At 40.5% G+C, this 22,254-nt stretch overlaps 1 protein-coding gene across 13 annotated transcripts in view; it reads left to right on the forward strand.

Moving 5' to 3' along the window:
- The window catches only part of LOC106054289 (nucleolysin TIAR-like), a 118,533-nt gene that overhangs the window by 52,315 nt on the left and 43,964 nt on the right, over window positions 1–22,254 (forward strand). The gene's annotated exons all lie outside the window — the stretch shown is intronic.

The raw sequence follows: 22,254 nt of genomic DNA on the forward strand, positions 1-22,254 counted from the left end.
ACCTGAAATAAGCTTTTAGTTAACTTATTTGTCTGTGGAAGCAGAAATTTTTATTTTTTTTTTGGTTTTATATATTTTTATTGTATTTATAGATATACATTTGTTCAACCTTGCATTAGGTAAATCTTTTTTATGCTGGTCATTATTTGGTCAGCCAGCATAGTATCAGTACATGGTCTATTATTTTATCTCTGCTTGTACCCTATTTTCCTTTGATATTCTGTACATCTTAATATCTCCACTTGTGTCTCCAACCCATATATTTGTGACTCTCATTGTTTCTAACATTAAACTACGAGCAGGGCGCAGCAGAGCAGTTCTAAGAAAAGGTCTTGATGTTAAAGAAAGGAGGTCCACCCTCTGTTCACCCCACATCACCCCTATCTGGCTTTCTATTACAGTGGACCTGGCCCAGTAAGAAATATCTAGGGAGCGAAAGGACGTGACAGCCGGGGAGTCTTGCTCCTGGTGCGTGCGTGCTGTTAGGCAGAGAGGGGGGTGGCGGAGGGGGGGGGGCGTGGTTGTGATTGATTGATGTACCAGAGTCTCAATATCCAAACACGCTTAATTTATTTTTCTCCTTCTCCCGAGTCCTACGTTTGAATATTAAAGAAACATTCGTCATAGAGTCGAAACTGTTGCCTGGTCAGCCTGGACTACCTTGTGCCATTGACATTATGACAGCATCTCTGGTTATTTCTTTCCTCTCTTGGCTCGGTTCATCTTTTTCAACGTCTCGTTATCGTGTAACAATGCCCTGGTCAGAGCATCAGCGTCATCTTCAATGGGAGTTGGCTCTCTTACATACTCGGCTAATAACACTCCCTTTTTGGGTTCCCAGTGCGTTCCATGGTTCAAATAGGCACACTTGCCATTTACGGTTTTGTTGCCTAATTGTTCTGCACAAGCAGTAATTATGTTTCTCGCGCGTATGTGTTTGTGAGCTCGGTTACGTTTGGAGCACTGGCCTAATTTGTTGAAGCGTCATTAAGACGTGACCACTCACCCCCAACATGTGGCCAATACATTATGTTGTTGTGGGGTGATTGGGATGTTTTCACGATAGTTGCTGGTAGGAAACATCACTCATACACATAACACAAAATGCTTTACGTTGGACACAATTTTGGAATGTTGTAGTTGTGATCAAGGCGTTTTTCTTTTTAAAGGAGGCTGGTCTTTACTCTGACACTAACTTGATAATTTACGGAAAAAAACGTGTGCCAATTATTTGTTTGGTTCTAGATGTGTTGGAATTGTGTGCTGTATTATAATGACCATCTAAAAGTGGTTTTTAAAATGAAATAATTTGAATGAGCAAAAACTAAAGATTTTGTCACGGGCCACCAAGAACTCAAACAGTGGGCACACAACTCTCAGGAAATTTGGGGCATTGAGTGGACTGTGACATGGTCAAGCACGCCCTAGAAATGCAGGATCTGTACAAGCTGAAGGGATTGTATGTTTTGATTAGCCGCGAGGAAAGAAAGCCAGGCAGTCGACGGAGGCAGCCACCTGCGATTACATATGCAGTCATGCTTGGGTGAGCTCCGGCCAGATGACTTCATAGTCCGGTCAATGTTCACTCAGAACGAAAACGGTAGAAAATCGAATCTGGTATTTAAACGGGGAAGATAAGGCGGGCGTGTGTGAGTAGAGTGATGTGGGGGGGGGGGTGTGAGAGAGAGAGAGAGAGGTTTAAATGAGCACTGTGTGAGTGAAGTAATTGAAATGTCTGGAACTGGTAAGGGAGGACGTCATGTTGTGTCATTCTGCTGAGGAACTGGGGCGCTAACAGTTTGGGTTACTTTGGTGTATGCACTCTGGCGTCTAATGTCCTGGCAGTGACAGGCGCAATGTATCTGATTGACCTTTTCCAGCCCATTATGTGCATCAATATGTCGGGACGTTACGGTTTTGAACCGATGCCTAGGTGCATATGTATGAGCAGGTTCAAAGCTGTTGGTTACTTCCTCTTTCTAGTTTCCATCTGTTTACGCTTCCCTGAACATGTTGATTTGTACGACACATCTCCATTAGTGTGCTCTGTTCTTCGTTATCCTACACTGGTACAGAACTAGTATAGAGCTACACATGTGTGCTAGTTATTTAAGATTTCCGAAGGTAATCTTGAAACGTTTCACACTGTCCCATGTCATGTTTTCACTGAATAGAAATTTGTTTCATCAAAAAGTCAGGATTACATTTTGTGTGAACAGCTCATTTGAGATTCTGGAGAAGACGTTCAAATGATTGCATGAATAAATGATGCCGTGGAGCTGATGGTGTTATTGTTTCTGGCCTGGCTCCGTAGCATTGGATGAGCCACGATACACATCGCTGGTCATAAAAGCTAGTTATGAATAGAGAATGATGTCACGGCGGTCAAATCATGTGCCTTGAAAACAATAACGTCCAATCCATGACATAGTTTTGTGCTTAAGGTATGTCTACAGAGTAACGAAACGTGCTCCCATAGCATTTAGATCCACAGCTTTAGACGTTGAAATTACCAAAGGCTACCCCGAACTCGCCCATGAAAGATCATAACATCCGTGTCTAACATTAAAACTTGGAGTATTCAATCCTTTTTAAAAACAAAATATATTCTTATCTAATGTGCATGCCTTTTGGGACTTGTGTAGCTGCTGTTGTATCTAGTATAAGCACAACAAAAAAAAAACTAGGAGGTCAATAGTTGCAGTTTAGTTTCGTGATAAGAACATGCCAGACGTGTCACTAAAATGACAGTTTGATCATTTTAGAGTTTTATATACCATTGAAAACCATATCCGCCATTTAGAGTACTTTAGTCGGAAGTTGTCGCTGTTGGTAAGGAAACGTACACTAGCTTACGCGGGCTCTTATCAAAGGATAGATTAGTAAACAATTAAAATGAACGTTACGAAAGAGGTGTACACAGCCAAGCCTAGGTGAAACTTAGATACATGCAAAAGAAACACTTAGATTACCTTTCTGTACACATGGGCACATCTAGATTTTATCTATCAACAAAAGAAAACAGGATTGGATAGCGGAATAGCATCTTTCTTACTGACTTTGTACTAGATAGCTAGGTCAATATATGCTCCTATTAAACACGTATCACGAAACTGTACACACACAGTACTGTATAACTTGACATGGGCGTTTTATGTGTAGGCATCTATCCTGATACATGTAAAGACATTTAAAAAAAACAACACCAACGTGATGTTAACATCATAATAATCTTGTACGGTAAGACTCTTGAAATGACTCCCTTCACCATTCTTACGTTGTAAATGTGTCTTTTGTTTTTGTGTCGGCTTGGAGGGGCATCGCTCACTGTGTTATATGCATCACATTCAAAATAATCCAAAAAAAAAAAAGAAAAAAAGGGGGGGGGGGGGTGAAAGTCGCATCCATTTGGTGTTTGAACTGCTACAGCGTGGTCATCAGAATTTGGTCCACGCCAGAGGCTATTGATCTGGTGTCCCACCAAAGTAATGACCCAGACTGAATGAGAGCAGCAATTCACTTCTTGTCCTACCCCGTCATCACGCGGAGGGCTCTAATGAGGCCCCAGTTTGAGAACTCTGTTTTTTTATTCAATAAGCGCCCCCCCCCTTTTTTTTCCCCTTTCTCCCCGAGCCTCCTTTTCAAATCAATGTGTTGGGAGCCTTGGAAGAATTGTGGCCTGAAACATTTCTCCGGTACTTGTATTGGTTTGTGCTTAGCAGCTTTACCAAACGTATTGTTGTCAGAACTCGCTTCAAGTAGGTCAGATCTTGAACAGTGGAATATACTGCGTGTTACCATATGTTGCCCAATGAAATGGTTTTTTGCTTAATTAAGCTCTGTGTTCAACTCTCTTAAGTATTCATAGTACAACATAATTTTTTTTTTGGTCAACATATGGGATGCTGGTGGCTTGATCCTTGTTGATTTGCTGCTATTCAAAGTGGCCAGCTACAGGTTGGCTATAACCACGAGTGAAATTTTTGGATCGTTTAGGAATGAGTGGCTCACTGGCTATCGATTGGGAGAGGCCCGGGGAGAGAGAGCGGAGTCTCAGTGGTCTTTATATTATTTATGTTTTAGCCACTCGTAATTCACTGATAGACGATAGACTGGAGTTTGATGGTGTTGTCTGGTCAACACTGTCTGGATTCGACTGCCACGTCAATCAGAAGGAGTTGGGGGATGAACGCCAGTGTATTGAGATGTGATACATCTTCCTGGTTATCTTTTTCTATAATGTAATCTACGAAAAGTCCCGAACCAAAAATAAAAACTCTTCCACCCTTAGTGACGGTTTTTTTTTTATGCAGATGATAACATTTTAATCTTGATGATAGAAATACTTGTTTGTGCGTGCGTGTGTGTGTGTGTGTGTGCTTTACTCTTCGGTCCGTTGTATTTAGTCAAAGTACTGTAAATACACTGTACTGACACTTGAATTGAAACACTATCAATGTCTGTTACTGCAGTTCCTGAAGTGCTCTTTCCAAACTCCTAAACCACTCCAGTCTTTACCCTCCACCCCGCTTTGAAAGTGTTGTCCTATTAATTGGTTCCGTTGTTCCCCGTGTATACTCATCTTTAGCATAATCGATAGAAACGTGAGTTGGGGGGGGGGAGGGGGAGGGAGGGGGCATAGCATTCATTCTGCAGTCTGTAGCCTATGCTAAAAGCAATAGTGGCATGTTTCATAACTTGATGTCGCGGCTCTCAGTCGGTGCCAACTCTAGGACCACCTGCTTGTTAACATTATTGGAAAGACGATCTCTTGGATGGGAAGTTATTCATGAGCACAATAGATTTATATGGCACATTATTAGAGGACAATTACATCGCTGTTGGTAACATAATGCATAATTGCAATGTAATAGGTTTACAGAACACAGTATCTGTACTGAGTACTAATCTAAATTTTTTAAGTTTTACTGCATACCGCTTAAACTTTCTTTTTAATTCTGCTAGTATTCAACACAACAGTGACTACTGTAGACACATTCAAAAGTTCTACACTCGAGATAACAGCGGTCTCTCTAGATTCTAGAATATTCACTATTAATCCTATTTACTCCTTACAATTATTCGAACGCATGATGGCACATACCAGCCATTCTATGATATCTAAAATTCCGTGTTTTGAGAATTATGGTACATAAATATATTCCCAGCGGGCCCCAGGAAACAGATGAGGCCCACGGGAGAAAGTTGACATGATATCAGTCAGTTCAATCTTGGCCTTATTCCTCCACTTGATGGACGTTTGGATAGCAATCATCCATTAGGTATTTAATATTGTTTTCTGGGTTTCAGGAACTGAAATAAAAAAGAAAAAGGACAAAGAACTATTTGCTATGTGAAATTGTGAGTTGCCAGAGTTGATGGTGTACCGAAGTTTTGTTCATTCCACTAACCTGTTGACATTAGAATATCATTTATGGTAATTTCCTGGCCTCTCAACTGGTTAGTGTGCAAATAGTCGTCGAGTTTGTATAGGCTGACCTCTTCTTGATAGCCACCTTGTTGCTAGCTGAATTCACTCTGTTCTGTATACTCCACGCATTAAGGATGTGTGTATTTTCTCTGTTTTATTGAATTAATGTCGCTTTTGTATACATGAATTCGTTTAAGAAAATTAGAGCTGCTTGTGTTACGAATTATGCGATTGATTCAATTGATGGCAGTCAATGATTTAGTTCATAGTACGGATACTCTATTTGTGTAACAAATGTCTAGTCATTAAGTCCGGAATTAAGTCTACGTATGGCAGTAACACTAAATATCAGATGGAATTTAATGATAAAATGTGTCTCTATGTTTTTTTTTTTTTGTTTTTTTTTGGGTGGGGGGGGGGGGGTCTAGTTGCTGTGCACGTGCAGTACCACTGTCCAGATGTTGAATAGACTGTACAATTAACCCCACCCCCCTTTTTTATTTGTTCTCGAACTAACGCCAGAATACGTTCCCAGAGTTCGGGTAATATTTTAGTCCTCTATGTCCTCGTAGTCCTCTCTTTCCATATTTCACTACATATGTGTTATTCATGGCCTCACACACGCTGATTGGTGTGTCCTTGTGTTTTGTATTGGTCATTTGTCCTGTTCGCTTCCCATGTCGTGTGTAAACCTCCCCCACCCCCGTGTATTGATTGTGCTTGTATCCCATTCATCTCCCTACCCAGTAGACATGTTGTTCTCTCATTGTTTTCCCGCCCCTCCCGAGGTCAAAGAAAAAGATCACTTAACTGTTAGACGGTTTTTTTTTGTTTTTTTTTGTCAGCTATAGAAAAGCATTTCCTGATTCCGGAGTCTGGCATATGACATTGTCAACTGAAGTGAAAGACTGGGTTGCAGAGGAAAAAAGATTGGATGAGAAATAGAAATAGGGGCGGGGGGGGGGGGACACTGCAATGGTAGCACCACATTTAAAAAAAAAAACAATTCTAGTTATGGTTAAAGTTTGAATCTACGAGTGGGAATTGAGGTTTAAAAAAAAAAAAGCAACGGGGAGGTGGGGGAGATAATGGTTTAAATTTTGTACACGAACTAATCAATACTGCTGGATATGGAATTAATTTTAATAGCCCGTTTTCTGCTGAGTTGATAGCCTCGTAGAGGTCCTTTGTGAGGCTGGGATGTTGGTGCTCCCCGGAGAATGACAGCTAACGTGACATTGGCAGCGTCAGGCAAGATTTAGCTTTTTTGAAGGCAGAGTTTGTTGCACCGTCTTTGATCCCCCCCCCCTTCCAATTCTCTCCAGAATGAGAACTTGCAAATGAATGCCTTAAACATTTATGAAAACTATTTCTCTCTCCCCTCCCGGACAGATCAAACGTCGGCCACATCGTTTACTTCTATTTCTCCCTTCAAATGCATTGACCAAATTTTGTTGAATCTTTTTCTGGCATTAAGTTCAGAGCTGTTGTTTTACTTTGTGGGGTTTTCAAGAATTGTATAGTGCTGCGGATGAGCTATCGCTGAAGTAAAGGCAAAATTAGTCGCTTTCATTACTTATGCGTTTCAAATAATAGTTTTCAAACATGTACACACACGATTCTGTTATATACACAAGATTAAGATTATGCAAACTTGATACACCTAAAATCAAACGTGATGAAATGACCTAAGTCACTACACTCAGCGGCTTGTTTCCTGGGAATCTTCCATCGCCAAAGTCAGCGAACTATATTGAGTGTGTCGCCCATTACGGTAACATATGAATAGTTCAATGCGATCACCTCACATCCTCATTGTTTTTTGTGGCCACATAAACTGCTGAGAATGTAAATATTAAGGTTTTTTTTTAATTTTTCTCCGGGTATTCTAGTCAACTGTGATATATTGCAGCCACTTCATCCTTGTGTACGCTTCAGTTCTTATTTCTTTTAATTTTTGTTTCGTATAGTTTTTTTTTATAATAGGTTGCAAGTGAAAAGACTACAGGATATACATTTTTACTTCTGTATAGAGAAATGCAATGAATATAGATAGAGAGGTATAATTATTATGTACAAAGTACTAGTGCGTGGTTGATAAATATCTAATAAAATCTATCGAGTTTCTACTGACTGCTAAATATCTAGTGTGCTGTGTATCTATCATATTTCTTTAAATGCCTCACTGACAAACGCGCACATACACACCACACACACACACACACGTTGAACCGTTTGCGTTCGATCTCCTAAGTCAACACTGGCGTCATTATTTCACATGGAGGGCGAAAGAATTTCATCTATGTACCCAGGGTATCAGCGAAAGAAATTGACCTAAGTCACGGCATAATCGCCATCCTCTATCCAAGTGTGAGCATGCTGGCCTGCATTGTGTCCCATAGAGATGAGTACAAGAGCTGCGTGTGTTCTCTCATGCGCGCTGTTTCCAGCGAATGTCGGTCTCGGTCGCATGTATGCTGCCTCGTTAAGAGTCTGTACGTTTTGTTTGCCTAAGCAATGCACATACTCATTATTATAGATTTTAAAATGAGCTCAGGAGAGAGGGGGGCGAGACGGCTCTACCGGGAGAGTTTGTTGTCGGATCTGCATGAGCATAAACTATCCCCGGCTTTGTACGGGGGCAATAATCATAGTTTAATTTAGCCCGAGGCTGTCGACTCGATAAGCTAAAGTGAACAGTAGTTGGAGACACGATGTGTGTGTGTGTGTTGACATGATTGCAAATCATGTATAATGTGTTGATTTCATGCGTCACGTGACAGAGGGGTGTGTGTGTGTGACGCTGGGGGTGGGTGGGGGAGGAATACCTTGATGGAGTATTCATAAATCACACAGGTGACAAATGTTCGATCAGTGGCCCAATACATCAAAACCTCCATTTTAGCGAACGATTTTTTTTTTTAAAGATATTTAGTCGGTACCTTTAAGCTGAATGCCATGATGGACCAGGCGTCAATATTAAATAGGGTTGAGCTGAGCTACTTAAACGGTTGCCATGGAGGAGAAAAAAAAAGGGGGGGGGGGTAGGATACATTCTCACCGTTGTTGTTAGATCAGACTGTTCAAGTTCAACTGTGTATTGTAGTTTTGTAATCTAATATTTAATTTACAGTACTGTAAAGGATATATTTAACTCATACATTGGCTTCGTTGATTCTCTCACAGTAACAAGAACTGTTTAACTTCTCCACCGCCAGCCTCTCTCTCTCTCTCTCTCAAACACACACACACACCGCTCATTTAACCCATTTGCCCCAAACGATAGATTAGTTTTAAAGGTGAATCATAGCTCAATCTAAATCCAAAAAGGCTCATTGATATTGATGCTAGGTCTAGAGAGGGGGGCGGGGGGGGGGGAGGGCGGCGGGCGATCAAACGTCAGCTGTTTAGCCTAACGTCATTCTCCCTTTTCCCCAAGACCTTTTCAGCAACTTTCCATCTGTTCCCCAGTGATATTAAGTGGTGTGCATAATTAATTTGTCCACATTGATGTTTGATGTATGAAGCTATGTGATGTAGAGAGGAGCGTGCTCTAACCATGAAACATAAGCTGTGACTGCAGCGTCACCTAACGCGAACAGTTGAAGTTGTGTAGATGGTGGCAAGAACAATAAACCAAAACGTTCATTAACGCAACGGCTAAGATACAGATCGTAGCTTTAGCTTCATATTGACGAGTACAAAGTACTTTTAAATACTGCTTCATATTGACGAGTACAAAGTACTTATCTAAATACTGCTTCATATTGACGAGTACAAATTACTTTTAAATATTGCTTCATATTGACGAGTACAAATTACTTTTAAATACTGCTTCATATTGACGAGTACAAATTACTTTTAAATATTGCTTCATATTGACGAGTACAAATTACTTTTAAATACTGCTTCATATTGACGAGTACTAATTACTTTTAAATACTGCTTCATATTGACGAGTACTAATTACTTTTAAATACTGCTTCATATTGACGAGTACAAAGTACTTCTAAATACTGCTTCATATTGACGAGTACAAAGTACTTTTAAATACTGCTTCATATTGACGAGTACAAATTACTTTTAAATACTGCTTCATATTGACGAGTACAAAGTAATTTTAAATACTGCTTCATATTGACGAGTACAAAGTACTTCTAAATACTATCTTCTGATCGTTTCACCCAATCCTTTCGATTCCCGTTCCTTGTTTGAGATCTCTTGACATGCCAGCACAGGACTTTTTTAATGATATGATTTGTTAATAAATCGTATCTTTACCTTTCTCTTGCCTCGTGCGCCCCCCGCTGCCCTCCCCACTTTTTCCCCCCTTCTCTCCAACACATTCACCTGTTTGGGCCCTCTCCCTATGGTGTGTTGTTCTGACAGCGTTCAAGTTTTGAATACAACTATTTACCTGTTTGAAGTTTTCCAAGTTGTCTCCCGTTTCCGCTCCCTCCCGTGGTATTAACTGCTTTGATTGGTTTTATTCAGCCCATGAGTTCAGCGTGGAGCCTAGCTGTGATAGATTCCATGTTCTATGTCATTGGATATCCGATACATGTGTACAGGGACTTGGTATAATAATAATATAGGGTTAGCACACGGCGTGTAGCAATCTGTTGTATATTACACATGTATGAAATTGTAGTATTAGTAACGTGTACTTTCAATGCTTAATGTTCACTTTAGTGAGGCGTAGTACTCTATTCTCTGGTCTTCAGTCTTTCAGAATAAAAGATATCTTTCGGTGAGGAACTTTGCTGAACTGGTTTGGGGGGTGGGGGTGGGAAATAAAGAGCGAGTGAATGAAAAAGATATCCCCTCCCACCCCAAAACTTTGCTTTTCATTTCTTTAACTGTTGACTGACCTAAATATTGTGAAATAGTTTGTACAGTAAACGGGAAGGGGGACTGTGCATACTCTGATATCCCCCACCCCCAGTCAAGTTATTGACGTTAAAGTCTTGTCCGGGCAGGATATACGGACACTCTGTGGTCCTGCTTCAGTGAAATAAAGACTTTTGTGAAAGTGAATGCAAAAGAAAGTGTCAACGCTTGTAAAAACATGTTGCAGTCACGTGGTGATCAGTCACTTGAAATGGACACATTCAGATGGGATCATTCTAAAATGTCTTGATTTTTGACGAGTGTTTCCAAATGAAGTGATAAATGGTGTATGGTCCGTATAAGAGTTACATATAACATATATCGCAGGTCCGTATAAGAGTTAATACAACATAATCTCGGGTTCATATGAGTTACACGTAACATATATCTCAGGTCCGTATAATACTTACATATAACATACATCTCAGGTCCGTATAATACTTACATATAACATACATCTCAGGTCCGTATAATACTTACATATAACATACATCTCAGGTCCATATAAGAGTTACATATAACATACATCTCAGGCCTGTATAAGAGTTACATATAACATACATCTCAGGTCCATATAAGAGTTACATATAACATACATCTCAGGTCCGTATAAGAGTTACATATAACATACATCTCAGGTCCATATAAGAGTTACATATAACATACATCTCAGGTCCGTATAAGAGTTACATATAACATACATCTCAGGTCCGTATAAGAGTTACATGTAACAAACTTCTTGAACAAAAACTATGGGTTTGAATGAAGAAGAAAAACTCTTCAAAAAACAATGCCGTATATGTTAAGGTCTAAAAATGACACACCACCCTTCTCCTATTAGTATAATAAAAATGTTTCAAATTATCCAAATGTGCATGAATCAGTTTATAACGGGGCGGGGAGCCAACAGTTCACCCATGGACTAATGCAAGCTCTTCAATCAGATTAGTGAAGATAGGATATCTTCGCTTTGATTAGCCCGTGACCTCAGTCTATTAGATATGGCTTTGTTTGTTGGTCATCAAGTCCAGTTTTGAAACGGATGCTGTTGTCCAGTGTAATCTCTGAGGGTCACCAGAACCAACCGATCTCCCAACTTTGGCGGACGTTTGGTCTTGATTTATGATTCATCCCCCACCCCACGCTTTAGGTTATATAAATATCTGGATGTACTTCGCACAGGATCACTCGCCGTTCAAGTGTCCTGACGGCAAAGGTTCAGTAGGTGTCCAGTGTGTAGGGTTGACTAACGTCATGTGTCAGTTTGATGTATGCTGAGAAGGAGAAATAACGACACGCCAGTCCATTAGTGTATTGAAAATCGCCGGCTCCCTACTGAAACAGTCATCACTTTTTTTTTCTGGTCCGACACCCCTCTTTCTCTCTTCCATCTCTGACTTTCTGTTATTTCTCGATCATTCTATCTCCCCCATTCTCTCTAATTCTCTCTCTCTCTCTCTCTCTCTCTCTCTCCCTCCAATTCTCTCTCTCTCTCCTCGCCTAAAGTGAAGAGTTTATTGTTGAGGAGCGCGTGGTCTTAATAGTTGGTTAGATACATTTTTAATAAGGTTACTGTTTTAGTGTGGATCTCTATCTTCGCTGTTGTGAGTTGATTCATTCATTTTTGATGACTCTAGAACCGAGAAAATGTCAACTTTAAAAAAAAAACAATAATATCTCTGTAGTAGTGCCTTAACTTATGGTCTGGTAGCCCAATTGTCCACCCAGGCGTTCTGTCACTTAATAGCTGTGTACGCTTTCTCTCTCTCTCTCTCCTCCCTTCCCCAGCCCCACCTTGTGCGTGTGTGTGTGTTGGACTGCTCTTAATAGAACATATTTAATTACCCCTAGGCCCAGTGACTTAATAACTCAGTGTTTAACGGTTTTGTTTGGCCCGAGGAATGAACAGCTCCCCCCCCCCCCCGTGACATTTGACTCGTGCCCCTTGTCTTTGACACACCAATGGTCTAGAATAATCTTTTATCCGACAACACCAAGTTTGTTTGGAGTCACTTGATAGATGACTAAACACAGTATGTCTTTATGTCTCTTTATATACTGTTTAAAAAGTGACATGTAAGTCTCCAAATTTTTCTAACCTGTTGTTGTCAATCACGTGTATTTTTTTTTTTTTCTGTTTGAAGACATTTTTTTTTGTAGTCATGCATGCCTCTCTATATATCAACATCTAGATTGGTTTGTGGCATTGTGACAATTTAAGTGCTGTGGTTTATACAGCTTCAAGTTCTACCCTCCCCCACCCTTTTTTTTCTCTCTCTCTCTCTCTCTCTCCTCCCTTAGGGCTAGTCCTTGAGATTTGACCTTAGTGCTCAAAAGTACCAATCACGATTAGGTATACGTTTTAGCAAAGATTGCAATATCTAGTAGATTTAGTGATTTAATCCAGGTTCATGATTGTATTTAATACATCTTCACATAAGCAGTGTGGCTATCGTTTTCAATAGTTAGAGGAGAACATGGCTACAACCGGCTCCATAGAGCAACAAAGGCGAGAGCCTTTTTCTATCCGTTTCTCATTATTTATTTACCAGATTGTTTGGAGCTTCTGCTAACTATAGACCGCCAGAGTGGCCTCCCTTGTCCCTACCCACGTGATGGTATTCTGACATTATGACACCCGATGAAACTGTTCGGGACTTTGCGGAGTCGGGATCTAGGTTATATGTGTTCTATTATATATATATATATATATATTTATTTAAGTCATTTTCGTTGTGCCAAATAGTAGGGCTAGGACTAGATAACGAGCTGCCACTCTATTCATCTGAATCATTAACACTCTGCTTCAAGTCAAAACGGGATGCGTTAAAGTGTGCATGTCTTTCGCATTGTCCTAATGCACTGCAAAGTTTTTGTCCTCACACATCTTTATGACCTAGACGTGTTTTAAGCACATGGCAAACCTATCCATTTACCCAAGATAGGCCTCGTCGGCGGAATTTCAATTTGTTTAGAAACTCATCCAGAGCTCGTAAATAATGAATAATCTCTATTAGTGGCCTGACTATGAGATGTGCCCCCCCCCACACTTCCCAGCATGCAACACGGCTACAGAAATGTTGGATAACTTTCATTATTTATACACTTCCTTCTCTTGACTTTATTTTAAAGTGTAACATTTCCACGTTTGATTGGATTGTTTGTGTCTAGAATTTTTTTTTGGGGGGGGGGGGGGGGGGGAGAGCAACAAACAAGTGAAATCACGGACATAATTGCCGAGCATATACAGTTTATTTTTATGTTATCAAGTGCTCTCTACCACCGGCCTGTGTGTTGAAAGCTTTGATCTAACGCGTGTTGTTGTTGTTTTAATTGTAAGCACCAGTTACCTCCTTTAGCACACAACCTGTACGGTTTTAAAACAAGCAATTATTGTTTTGAACAGCTGTCGATTCTCTGAACTCTAGTTAGTTTTTTTTTTTCTTCTGCTGTCCATTTGTTGAATGGGCGTATGAACAAGGTATTATTATACTTACGGGATAATTCGCTTTAAATAAAATAATTTTGGGGGTTACATTAAGCGGCTTTCAAGCAACCTAAAATAATTATAAAATCTGCCTCAGGTCAGATGTATAACGTAATAGTGGACCAGATCGTACCGTGTCGTAGAAACAGCACAGTCAGAAGTAGCTTTGATTGTATCTGGCGTTGTTCGAAGCTTGGCGTCATTCCTTCTGAAACGATGTCCTGCGCACAAAGAATCCGCGGAGCGGTCTCTCTTAGGAAGCACTTCCAATGCAGGAAATAGGAAGCACTGAACATGTAGGGAAGGCGCCCGTTTTCTTCAGTTGTCTTTAAAAACCATCTCTTTTGGTAATTGTGTTTTTAGCTTCACTTAAGAATATTATATATTATCTAAGACTTGGCTACATGTGTTTCTTTACAAACAAACAAAAAATCCTATTGCTCCACTGTTGTTATTGGCAATAGTTTTGTCGACACTTTACAGAGTTGTTTCAATTTCAATTCTCTTCGTTACCTGTTTCACGAAACGTAATGAGGCCACTTTTCATTTGTGTGTGTGTGTGTGCGCGCGCGCGTGCGTGTGTGTTTTAAATTACCTAAAGGTTAAGCTGACACTCAATACATGAACTATAAGTTTAAGTCGGGAGAATGTTTCTCTCTAGGAGCTCCTCCAGTAGCCTAGCTCTTGTAACATTCTTTTCCTGTGAGTCGTTTGTAACCCTAAGTGAATACATCCATGTACTCTTTCACAATTACTCTCCGATGTCAATGGCACCAGATGTCAGCTGATGTCAATACAGACCTCATGATTGTCAATGCTAAAAACTTGTTCTCAGACGTTTTGTTTTTTTTTTTTCTTCTTTACGACACTCGTTGATTTGTTCTCAGTCGATCGCTCTATCTTCTCGTGCCATCTCTCACTCCACGCGGCAGTTCTTCTGTGCCAATCACTTTCCTAAAAGCCTTGTATCATATCAATTGTCACATTGCCTTGTACCATACGTTTTCGCTCAAATGTCATCCAGTAGTCGTAATTGTTGATAACAGAGGACATTGACTGAAAATATTTGACACTTGCAGGCGATTTTTTTTTTTTTTTATCTTAGGAACACTTTTGTTTTTGATGAAGTTCTGGTTAATATATATATATATATTTTTTTTTTGGGGGGGGGGGGGGCAGCTATGTGCGTTGGGGGGGTCCGTTGATAGTTGGTGCCGCCCCTGTATCGATATCAGCGGTGCTCGCTCCACCGCGGTCCCCACAACGGAGGGCACCACACGAGCGCTCCCGGGCAAATGGGTTCTTTGTGTCACGCAAGGTTCGTCAATTATTGATGAAGGCTTTCCCCTCGGGCGGAGGATGATGGCTGGCAGGCGGCTTTCACGGAAAGGTAACAGAGTGGCATTATCTGGGGGGGGGGGGGGGGAGGGCATGGGACCCCACCGCTGGCCTTAACTGGGAAAACTGTTGCGACCCTGCGTCGTATTGTCTCCTGGCATGTCCTTCATCAATTATTACATCTAGCTTACTGTGTTACGCTCCCAGATCCACACAGCAACGGCTATTGTTGTTTTCTTTCAATCATCATTATATAATGAACGCTGGGAAACAGTTGTTCAACACACACACACACATTGTATATCATTTACAAAGAACGTATGTCGATAGCAAGCAGCGAGTAAAAAGGGGGGGGGGAGTTCTGAGAGGATAGCAACATCAGAGAGGAGGGGGGTGCGGGCGGGTTTTAACTGTAGATAAGGAGTGAATGAGAGGTGATAAGCAAGTTTTACCCGTCCCGCAAGCCCATAGAAACCTCGTCAGTAATTTCCCCAGTGACAAAGTCCACACAATTACAGATCTTGCCCAAATTGATTTCTATGTCTTCATAGAGATGCCTGTCCTTTACAGCGTTTCCATTATGCAGCCGACCCCTCCCTCGGAAACCAATTTTCGCATAGACTTGGAATTTGGCTTGGGAAATTAATGCGTGACCATAACTGCTGGACTTTCTTGTCGGGAAATAGCCGCAGTGTCTGATTGGTCCGAGAGTAGATATTTGACCACTAGAAAATAAAATAAATAATGGTGAAAGAGGTGCCATTGAATGATTTTATTTTTGTGTGGAAGTGCCATCTTGGCATGGCTACATTGGATTTACATTGGCATTTAAGACGTGTTCGTTTATCGCAACTAGTGGTCATTATTCTGAAGCAGCAGCGAGGCAGGTCAAGTTGAACCAGAGGAATGCAGTTGAACCAAGTCCCAGCACATTAAGTATACCCATGCGAGCGTGTCGAATAGCCCCCCCACTCTCCGCGTCACCAGCGCTGCTCATTCTGAATGCCAGAGTGCAAGAGGCTGTGCACGAGCCACGGAAATGACAGATCTAAAGATAGCGTCCAGCTGATTCCTGGGTAATCTCTTGATTGTTGGATACGATCTTGTACCTATCGGCTTCACGGTGATCGATTACATTGTAGCTTAGCGGATGAATGCTTCGGGAGCCTTAGCACGAGCCACATTTCAACTACTAACAATTGTTTATATATCGTCATTAGCCAGTGTTATTAACATTGCTTGATATCTCTCTCTCTCTCTCTCTCTCTCTCTCTCTCTCTCTCTCTCTCTCTCTGTGTATGTGTGTGTGAGACGGTGCATAACTTCAAAATGAGATCTGATATTTTTTTTTTCATTTTGATTTGAAATGTAAAATTGAGTTTAGAAAATGTATTTTCTGACCAAATCCCTGGTTCTATTTTGTTCTTCTTTCTATTAACAATCTGGTAAAGCCCAGTGCGCCACTGGCTATTCCGTAAAAATAATTGCTTCGAGTCCAAAGATCGGACATCACAGAAGCGTTGACTTCCTAGACGGACACACGTCGCAGAATGTAAGAGGGGGGGGGGAAATCAATGCTGTTTGTTATTCTAGTATACCAGTCGCTCGATGTTTGATCACAGTCACCCCCCCCCTCTCCCACCCACCACCTGGTGTTCTGGCATCAAAGCTAGCACCCGATAAATGTGATGATCTGTTTACTCAACACCAACTTTGTTAGAAGGGGCAGCGGTTCTTTTCCGTAGTCGGGGCACTATGTACTGGTAAGCTTGCCCAGTGGCTATAACTTTGTGTCTTTATGGGATCCTTGGACAGGGAAGTGCGCTGCGAACACAAACATGACAGTGGATCAAATATAGCAAGTGTGGGCCCAAAACATTAGGCGCGGAGTTATTGCTACGGTATATCAGGCTGGTGTGATTTAGTGGGCCCTCGTGAAGTTGTATGGGAACCACTGTGAACATCGGGCCAGGCAGTTTTTTTTTTCATGAACAAAACTTTGTCTGATGTATCACATTAAGATAGTGAGACCGTCCCGGGGAGAATACTCTAAAGTGGGGAGAGGCTCTTGTCGCGTTAGGCGTTGACTTGAGTTTGATCAGTGACTAGTTTAGTAAACACTTTTTTAAAAGTTTTTTTCTTGATTTCAGTGACGCGGACATTTCAGTTCCAATTTAGTTTTACTTGATGCGGCCTACCGTGTTTGTTCAAAGGTTATTTAAAACTTACTCCGTCTGTCTGTCTGTCTGGTACAAATCTTGTACACATATATCTTCCAATTCTCGGATCAAGTTGAAATTTTGCTTAATTGTCGATGACAATACACGAATAAAAAAATAAATTAGCAAAGTGTTAAATCTACTAGTCGTAATTAATTAATTTTGTTGCATATCTAAGAATAGGTTGTTATCCTTGCAATATTGAGAGAATTGGCAGTGATATTTTTGTTTGTTCTTCCCCTTAGATAAGCTTTGTTTAAAATATTTTCTATATTTGTTTGTTTTTAATATACTGAGCATAATTGTTTGTATTTGCATCTTTCTCGTTATTGTTAAGAGTTTAAACGCCGAGTCACAACTGAATTACCATTTGTTTTGGACCCATGAGATTATTTTTATTGTATAAAAGTTCTCTTGCTTCTGTCATTCGAGACATTGTTCCCTTGCATTGTACGCACTCCCGCAGCAAGATCTCAAATGCACCGCGATTCTAGTTGCAAGCAAACCCTCCCATTCTAATCTTGGTTACATACCGACAGTAGATGCTGGATCTTGTAGTTTGATCTCTGGGCCTCTAAAGATCCTGACATTATCTCTTTTGACAGGCTAGAAGTCATCTCTCCCTCAGACGCGCCACATTGTGATCGCATCATTTGTACATTTATGTGCGGATGCGTGCATTAGCTCCGTAGGATGGCTACCCCCCCCTTCCTCTTCTGCTAGTAATTTGATGTATTTAAAAGACACAGGAAACTTCGACTGGATCAGCCAATCCCCCATCCCCCCACGCCGGCTGTGTGGCTTCGGCTCCCCCCCCCCCCTGATGATTATTATTAATAATTCTAGACTTGCCTGAGACAATGTATAGCCACAATTCCTAGCGACATATGGCCGTCCCTTGAGCACTATAACATCCATTGCGCCATCAATTATAAATATGCGTAGACCACTATTGGCGTTACGGGAGAGCGCTCGGATAAAGGAGAGTTTTAGCACATTCCTTCCGTCACATCAAAGGCAGGTTCACTTCAAATGTTGTAGCATTTATTCTCAAAATAAACAGAAACTTGGGAAACAATTGGATAGAAAAATGGACGTGTGATGTTAATTCTTCTTTCACAAAAAATTGGGAGAGCGTGAGAGAGAGAGCGAGAAGATTTAGTTGAATAAATCTTGTTTATGTATGTTTCGCTCTTGTTTTTTTTTTTTTTGGTACTTTCTTTATTATTTGTTTCGTAAAACTAATTAAATGATTTGTTGATTCTACTTTTAAGATATGTCATAGCTTAGTGCCAGGAGACAAAAAAAACAAACAAAAAACAACCATCTACTCAATTTAAACCTCAAGTCTATCGAATCTTGTTCACATGTCCAATTGATTGCTGGACAATCATATTAAGCCCATTTACCCCTTGCATTCGGTAAAACAAACTTTCGATTGTTTGTGTGTATTCATTAATTAATGAATTAGACCCGCGTGACAAAGACATGCCTATGTCATAACCATCTGTCACCCCGAGAGATGTTTGTTTCTGTGCCTTTTTTTTTGTTTTGTTTTGTGTCGCTTGCTGGAATGTGAGTAACGTCCCTTGCACTAACCGAGTTGATAACCAAGATGGCTTCTTCTATAACATCATACTTGAAGGTTGCAGACCTAATCAAGTGTTTGTCCTGGATTTCCAGGACATTTTGATTTGGCACATGCCGACAGAACTGAACAAATAGATAAATAACAGCTTAGAGAAGAGTATCGTTAGTTCGCTGGATAAACGCTCGCCACAAAAGCTAGTACTAACTGCAAAACAGTACATTCCAACTATGACCATCTGGTCTTACGGTGGTCTGCAAATATAACCGACGTATTTACCTTCGCCCTAATAGCTTGGTCCTCGGCATCGGATCGGGTCCCAGCGCCTTGCTACTCAGTCGTGGGGCGCTCTGGGGGGAAAAGTTCAAAGCGTGAAACATGCTACACAAAATCGATGAACTTCGAAATGTTTTACTTTAATTTATTTTCCGTTTTTTTTTTTTCTAAATGTATTGAATGGTGGAGGAGGAGAAAAAAAGGGGGGGGGGTGTTTCTTTTCATTAGTTGGAATAAAATATCAAAGTAGTTGGGTGTTGAATCGATAACCCAGAATATCACAGGAGTAAGGGATAGGTTCAACGCCGGCTGTTGGTACAGTTAGCACAGCTGGAAGTGGAGTTGTTTTTTTTTTTTTTGTGTTTTTTTTTTTAACATCGAAACAAAACACATAATTAAGCTTTGGGACGGGGAGAGGGGCCAAGATCTGCTAATGTTCGTTTTGTTAGTAATTTATTTGTAAGCTCATTGGCAGTTTAACTAGTTAAAATCTTAGGTTGTTGATGATTTGTTAAGTGCCGCGTTCCAAACTACTTATAGCATTTGAGTTTATATCTTTTTTTTTTTTTTTTTTTTTCAATGTTAGCGACATTCAAAAACATTTGGTCTTGTGGTATTCTCTCTGGACTGTCGTGTCGATGGTCCCGGTTCAAAACCGTTCTGCGGGAGGTCCGAAACATGTTAAACAAATAAAGACACACACAAAAACCGACATCTATGAATTAAATATACCAAGAGACTCGCATTGTCGGGGGGGGGGGGGGTGCTACTCATTGACATAAAGTTTTGGAGACACCAATAGTTAAATGAAATCTTAACACCAGATAAAGACGAGTCTTTGATTTAAACGTTTCACTAACACGTTTGATGACCTTAGTGTAAATGTAGTCCTGATTAGGCTTTGACTTCGCTATTGACTCTTTAGGGGGGAAATTAGGGCACACCAATACTTTCTATATAATCACTTGACTCAAACTGTGCTCGGTGTGTGTGTGTGTGTAAACCATCAGCTGGTCTAACGAGCTGTGTTCTGTTGTACCAGTACATCATCACCATCGCTCATTTCTGCTGGGACTCCCTGTTTTTTTTTTTAAATTCTCCTGGGCCTGGTCATGCTCTGGTTGGTCCTGGTCTCGCTCCCCTGCTTCCTTCTGTGTTGTAATTGGTTTCTGTTGACTTGTGCCATCTCTGGGGAGTTCACTATTGGCCGTTTAGTGGAGCTCCATTGCACGGCCAAGTACAAGTTAGGAGTTAGTGAAACCTGCTCACTGAGTCGAGCTTTAAGTTGACAGTAACCTGGCCCGGGCACAGCTAAGAACGTTGGTTTACATTTAGACTATTGGAAGCGAGTCTTTAAGTCTTTGTTGGCTAACGCATGAACAAGATAGTTCCTACTGCATTTGCTTCGTTTCATTTAATGTATACTACCGTTACTTGGCATTGATCAATGGCCAGGAGAATCTACTAGTCTTGTTTGCTAAGTTCCGTTTACTTGGTATGCAAGTGACTTCTTTTATGCCTTGAAAACAAAACAATTCTTTCACTTACAACTTGTTCAGCCTAATGATCCAGTCTAGACAATCCAACGATGAACACGTGCATAGTTTCCCTTGTCTGTATACAGTTTCACTTCTCTTGAAATCACATTAACAAGATATCTCCGTTATTTAAAGATCGATTAAAGGCCATTTTCCCCCTGGCCCAGCCCACTTCAACAATTCCAAGATTTCTAAACTGGCTTGCTGAGATGTGTTCAAGTGAGCTGTCCACATTTTTTTTTTCCATTTAGTTTTTATTTTGGCCGAAATGGATTGATTTCTTTTAAAATTTGTTTTCGCAGGAATATTTTAAAGGTCTTTTATTATTATTATTATTTATATCTCGTATCCCCAAAATAAATAGAATTGATTCAGAAGCTGCGCACGTTACCCAGAAAGTTCAGTTGTTAGCTCTTCTGATTCAGTTTGTATCTTGTTTATGAATGCTTTTGTAGGCGGCTCTATTTAGTGTTGTAATAGTCGAGGCCAGTACATCTGTGCATTTTCTAAACATGAAGGACTTTATAACGTTAGTGCTCGTGAAACACACAGCAGTTTTTCAGTAGCAACCCAAGCTTTTATAAAAGCAGGGGCGATGTGGCCGATTTTATAGTTAATGTATGGGACTTTTTTAGTGGCTTTTAATGACAAAATTGTTTTCCAATTGTATGTCAAACTGTTGATTCCTGCGGTTAAAAATGTTGTAGCCTTTGTAAGAAATGTTGTATTGAATTTAAAATAATATAGTTAATGGTGAAATAATTTTTTTTATAGTCTTTGTATTGAAAATCTTATTGAAAATAAAACTATTTATTAGTATTAGTGTGCTAAACATTTGTAAATAAGATTGTGTTGCACTGTAAATAAGATTGTATTGTACTGTTCTGCACTTTGTAACTCTGCAGCGTGTATATCTAACATAATTGTGTTGTACTCTGCTTGTGGTCCGTTTCTAGTATCGAACAATGTGTGGACACTAGCACAGAATGAAAGACGCAACTCTGGACTGCTGTCTATTTGTACGGAGTACCGCTTGTTACTCCGCTGACCGTTTGAAGATGTCCTCCAGTCCGGCCTGGAGTAGACCGTGTGTACTATCCCGAGACTCATCTGTGCAGTGTGGATCGATAGCTCCCAGAGAATGTACTCAAAACAAAGGCCGTGTTTCAATGTTGAAATGGATTTGATATCTCCCTTTTTGTTTTCGTCTCTCTCCTTATGACGTCCTGGAAGAGCTGAATACAAGCAAAATACAAGTGACGATACAAGTGATGATACTCCAAATATTATTCCGTTGCTCACGTTCACCACCTCCCCATCTTCTGCAGCTTTCAAAGAACTTCATTTAAAAAAAAAAAAAAACAGAAAAAAAAAAAACTATTTCCTGAGTTGTCGTGCAGTGCAGACGTCTGACAGGGAATTTGACTGGTCATTCCAGTCTAAGGGAAAGAAGAAGAAAAAACTCATCGTTTTTTTTTTTTTTTTCG

Source organism: Biomphalaria glabrata, chromosome 1 (assembly GCF_947242115.1).
Source record: "Biomphalaria glabrata chromosome 1, xgBioGlab47.1, whole genome shotgun sequence".
In the NCBI taxonomy this organism is placed as follows: domain Eukaryota; kingdom Metazoa; phylum Mollusca; class Gastropoda; family Planorbidae; genus Biomphalaria; species Biomphalaria glabrata.